The sequence below is a fragment of the Galeopterus variegatus genome, unplaced genomic scaffold, assembly GCF_000696425.1.
Source record: "Galeopterus variegatus unplaced genomic scaffold, G_variegatus-3.0.2 Scaffold1559, whole genome shotgun sequence".
Taxonomy (NCBI): Eukaryota; Metazoa; Chordata; class Mammalia; order Dermoptera; family Cynocephalidae; genus Galeopterus; species Galeopterus variegatus.
In genome coordinates, this window is record NW_007727670.1 from 33785 (window position 1) to 39042 (window position 5258).

At 54.7% G+C, this 5258-nt stretch overlaps 1 protein-coding gene across 6 annotated transcripts in view; it reads left to right on the forward strand.

Annotated features, from left to right (window-relative positions):
* Positions 1-1345: 1345 nt before the first annotated feature.
* PROM1 (prominin 1) overlaps positions 1346-5258 on the forward strand; it is a 120008-nt gene continuing 116095 nt past the window's right edge. For 4 of the 6 annotated variants that reach the window (XM_008577657.1, XM_008577660.1, XM_008577661.1 and 1 more), the window contains exon 1: positions 1346-1419. The gene's annotated coding sequence lies outside the window, so the exon portion shown is untranslated. Of the gene's footprint in view, positions 1420-2476; positions 2956-5258 lie in introns of those variants that run through there. The other 2 variants (XM_008577659.1, XM_008577658.1) reach the window with 2 other exon arrangements.

Here is a 5258-nt window from a genome sequence, read left to right on the forward strand (position 1 = left end):
GAGAGAACTAGCCTCTTCCACCAGTTCCAGTCGAAGACGGCTGCCTTTGAGCAGGTGAGCTGGGGCCCCCGCAGGTCTTCAAGCAGCGCCCGTCCCCCGGCTCCCGCATCCCCCAGCAGGGTCTGCAGAGAAAGAATCCGCAGGCCTGATTAGAAGCCTCCAGTACCACCTAACCTTGAGACACACGTCCTAGTGTAATTTTCAGAAGTTTTTTGAACTACCATTTCTTGTCCTGGAAATACACACATTCAAATTCAATTTAAACTTGAAAAACAAGCAACGCTTTTTTTTGTTGTTGTTGTTGATGTTTTGTCTTAGGCTAGGTACGGTGGTGAGTGGCAGAGCTATTGAGTTAATGTCCCCGTCCATCATTCATTTGTTGGTCTGTACATCCACCCTTCTATCCATCCAGCCATCCTTCCATCCATCTATCCATCGATATCGCATGTATTAAACGCCCACTGTGTGCTAGACACCGTCCTGAAAGTGCTTTTCTTCCCGAAGGCTTTTTTCCTCCTGCCAAACGGTATTCTCAACTCAGGATGGGAAGTGGTGAGTGAGGGTAGCTGCAAATTGGCGAGGGCAGTAAGCAGAGGGAGCGATTACTTCCTGCGGAAGCTTTTCACCACTCGGCTTAGCATCGGTTAAGCCTGGGGGTGTCAAGCAACTCACAGCCCGGGAAGGCCGACATGAAGTGAGTAATACAGGTGCGGTACGCTTCTTTCTATAGGGGATGCCTTTGTGTGTGTGTGGGTGCTTCTACATCTATATGAGCAAATATTGCTTTATGCTGTTTTTTATAGCCCAGGCCACTAGCTTTGTGATTGTTGCTCACGAAGGAACCAAATGATTTGGGTTTTTTTTTTTTTTTTTTGGTTTGGTAAAATAAAGGTGGGGAGGCACTGGAAGCAGGCAGCAGGAGTGTCTACAGCAGCCAGGAGTGCGCGGAGGCACGTATGAGAGAGGGGAAGGAGTTTGCAGGAAAGCAGCTGCATTGCTCTGCTTGGGGGCAGGCGTGGGGGAGCAGGACTCCCGCCGCGGGCAGTGGGTGCTGCCCAGGTCCCGGTGGGTGCCCCGGGGCATCGCGGCGAAGCTGCTCAACCGGTCCGATCAAGCGCGTCCACAGCCCCAGGCTTAGCGATCTCTAAATTACTGAGCCAGTCCCCACCCCGCCCCTGGCCACGCGCGCAGCTCTCCTGCCGCGGGGGACTGCGTTCTGAGCAATCACTCCCAATCCTGGGACTCAATCCACAGGTCCCGGGCCGGGGACAGAGGAGCTCAGATTCCCGCGGGCACCCTGGGCCTCGCTCACCCGTCCGCCGCCAGCCTATTCATGAGCCGGGGCCGGGCCAGTCGGGCTGCGAGTGGAGGGGGCGGCGGCAGCTGTGAGGAGAGCTGGAGCCGGGAGCCTGGCGCACGGTGAGTAGCTGTGTCCTCAGGACGAAACCGGAGAGGCATCTACCGACCGTCGGGGACGCTGAGCGCACCCCCTTCTAGAAGACCCTTCCAGAATGGGCAGTCCATGGGGAGTAGAGGGATCCCTCTCCCCCCAGCCAGTCGCGCCCCCTCCGTGGCCCTGGGCAGGTGGTGCGAGCCGAGTAGCGGAGAGCTAGAGGGGCCGCGGGGCGGACGAGGTGGTCTGGGTGCCCGGCCAACGGGACATGGGGGACGGCGCGGACGCGCGCAAACTTTTCCGGCCGCGCGGTGTCCCGCGCCCGCCGCTCGAGTCTTCCTTCCATCCGCCGCGGGCGAGCCGCTGGCTGTGACTCGCCAGGTTCCAGGGCACGAGCGGCGGTGGGAGCGCGAGCGGGACCTGAGACCCCCGGGGCCGCGGGCTCGCTCTCGGGGGCTTGCGGGTTGGGGATGTGTGTGTCACTGCGGACCGAGCTGAGGTTCACCCGGGGGCTTGGGAATCAGGTATTCTGCGGTAAAGGGAGCGCTAGGGATGGCCCCAGGGACGCGGGGCCCCAGCAGGAGGGGGGCCATGGAAGTGCCACCGCGGGAGAGCGCACGCACCCCCTGGCTTGAAACAGCCCTCCTTCCCCTGTCCCTTCTGCGTGCCCAGCGCGGGGACCCTCGGCTGTTGCCGGACCGAGAAGTGGGGTGGGTGCTCGGGACGCACCCCGTCAGAACGTGCCGACCGGGACAACAAAGGAGAGCGCGAGAGACCGAGATCCTCGCGGCTGCAGGAGGGCTCGGGGCTCGGGATCCGCTTCCTCGAGAGCCCGCGCAAGGAGGGCCGGAGGATCGGCTCGGAGGCGGGGGCAGAGCTCCGGACCCCTTCTCTCAGGCGGGAGTGCCCAGGGGGCCGTTGGCGGGGAAGTGGCGCCGACGCGCTCCGGGCAGCCAAGTTACTCCGGCAACTCTCCCCGCGCACGGCGGGTTCCTGGAGCCTTCCGGCTTCCCGCGCCCTCCCGGCCGCCCATTCTTTTGTGTCCTGCAGCTTGGGAGAGGCTGCTCCTGCGGAGGGAGCGAGGGCAGGAGGGGGCTCGGCCTGGCGGCGGGTTGGAGGGAAAGGTCGGGGATAGCCCCAAGCTTCCTGCTGCAACAGGTTGCTCCCGAAGCCTGCAGCGGCGACTGACCTTTCTCCTGCCCAGGCTCGAGAAACGTTTGCCGAGGTTCCCGTGGGCGGCTGCTGACCTTTAAGATAAGCGAGTGCATGACTGGGGTCCTCTGACGCGCGCCCTCCCAACACCACTCCCCGACGCAGTGGAGACTCGAGTAGCTGCGGCAGTGTGTTAGGTTGAACCATATGAAATTGTCGATTGTTTTGAATCAAAGATTTGAAGATCTCTGTTACTTTCTCTTATTCAATTTATGTGACGTTACTTATTTTTCTTTACTCATTCGTGTTTCCTCTTTCAATGTCTTCGGAGCTGTTCTGTCAGGATGAGCCTAGGGGCCACAGACTATTGCTGTCACCTCGCAGTAGCAGTACAGACCCTTCTACGCCAGGTGCTTTACCTATGGGGTCTCTAAACTGCCAACCCCCTGCAAAATCCCCATCATACAACTGAGCAAAGGAAAGGTTGGAGAATGTAAGCAACTGTCATTTTCACATTGTCACAGGGTTAATAAGTTGAACCTAGAGACTCCTGCCCTGTCTCAAAAGCTTGAATTGTTGTCAATTTAGCAGTGCCTTCTAGTTTAGTTTTTTTTTTTTTTCTTTTTAACTTATCCTGTAAATTTTTTATGAACTTCCTTATGATTTCTATGCTGGACTATTTTTCTGTGTTCTAGTATAGTGAAGTAAACAAGTGTATCAAAGAACAGGTTGAAAATAACACAATATTAAACCAAGTATTGTTTTGTCGTTATGAAGGAAATAGTTTTTTCAGGGGGCCGAGAGCCCCCTCTGAGATTTGTTAAGGATCAGGGTGCCTTGTTACAAACAATAGAAGGCAATTCCCGGTAATTTCAGAAGAAAAGAGACTTCTTGGAAGGATACTGTGAAGGTTAATTCTAGATGTCAACTTGATTCGATTAAGGAGCACTGAGAAACCTGGTAAAGCTATGCTTTCAGGTGTGTTCATGAGCGTGTTTCCAGATACATTAGCATAACAGCCTGAGCGGACTGGGTGGGAAAGATCCACCCTCAATGTGGGCAGGAGCGATCCATTCCACTGGGATCCCGGAGAGAACAGAAACAGAGAAAATAGGTGAATCGCACTCTCCATCTGCTGGAGCTGGGATACACTCTGCTCTCCTGTCCACGGACATCAGAGCTCAAGACTTTTCAGCTTTTGGGTTCCAGGACTTACACCAACAGCACCATGGGCTTCCCTAGTTCTTAGGCCTTCGGACTTGGACTGAGCCATGCTGTTGGCATCCAGGTGGCCTATTGTGGGTCTCCTCAGCCTTCACAATTGCATGAGCCAATTCCCCTAATAAATCCCGTCTCATATATATATATATATATATATATATATATATATTTTTTTTTTGTCTTTTTCCATGTCCAGCAACGGATCACAACCCTCAGTGTCGCCCCCGGACCGGACCGGGACCGGCAACGGGATCGCAACCCTCGGTGCTGCTCCCGCGCCTCGCTCAGCCAGTGAGCGGGAACCGGTCTGTATGTGGGATCCGAACCCTTGGCGGGAGCGCTGCCGCGCTTCCCAAGCGGCGCACTATAGCAGTGTGCCACCGGGCTGGCCCGCCTCTCTTATATTTTTAAACATATCCTATTGGTTCTATCTCTTTGGAGAACCTTAACTAATACAGATGGGTACAGGTGGCTTAGGGAAGTGACAGGAAGGCTGGCTAGGCAGGCTCAGGAACCCAGGTCATGTGACAGGACTGCTGATTGGTGTATGGCTGTGGCTGCCAGCGTGGCACCCTGGATAGGCTGCTGGCCCTGCCGCCATCATTGCTAGAATGAATTGGAAATGGCCCCTCTTCGGTGTATTCCAGGCACTGGCCCAGGAGAAAGCATCTAATTGGCTGAGCTTGGCTCACCCCCAGGACCTAGTTTGGGTACCTTAGCTGGCCTCACAATGAGAGGCAGGGTGCCTCCCTCAGGACTCACAAAGGTGGGCTCAGGAGTTAGGTAGTTCCCCCTTCCCCCAAAAAGCATCCCGGATGACAAACAGCTATTAGAGATCCTTTTTGAGAAATTCCATCAAAAGAAGAAAAGAAGCTGGTTAGTTACCATATTTGCTTTTAAGCCAGTGTTACTGAAATGCAATTCTTTAGACTCCAGGCTCAGAATCACGTGAGGTATTTGTTTAAAATTGACCATCTTGGGTCCCTTTCCTAGTTTGAATTCAGTACGTTTGGAATGGAAACCAGGAATCTGTGCCCCATAAATCAGGAAAATGGTAAGAGAGCCTTATTGATTAGTCTAGTACCTGTTTAAGGGATGATAGCCCCTCCCTCAGGGCCTTTCCAAAGCCTGCAAAGTTGAGGGTCTCAGCAGAAAGCGTCTCCCCCAGAATGGTAGACCAGTTGTTTTGCCATGGGTGAATCCCATGAGGAGATGTTCTGTGGCCTGTGTTGGAGAAGTAGCTATGGGCAATCCTATATCTCTTCTAGAAGCTATCAGAATAAATGCTTGAGGGCCGGGCTGTGGCGCACTTGGGAGAGTGCGGCACTGGGAGCGCAGTAGCGCTCCCGCCGCGGGTTCGGATCCTATATGGGGATGGCCGGTGCGCTCACTGGCTGAGTGTGGTGCGGATGACACCAAGCCAAGGGTTGCGATCCCCTTACTGGTCACAAAAAGGACAAAAAAAAAAAAAAAAAAAAAAAAAAAAAAAAAA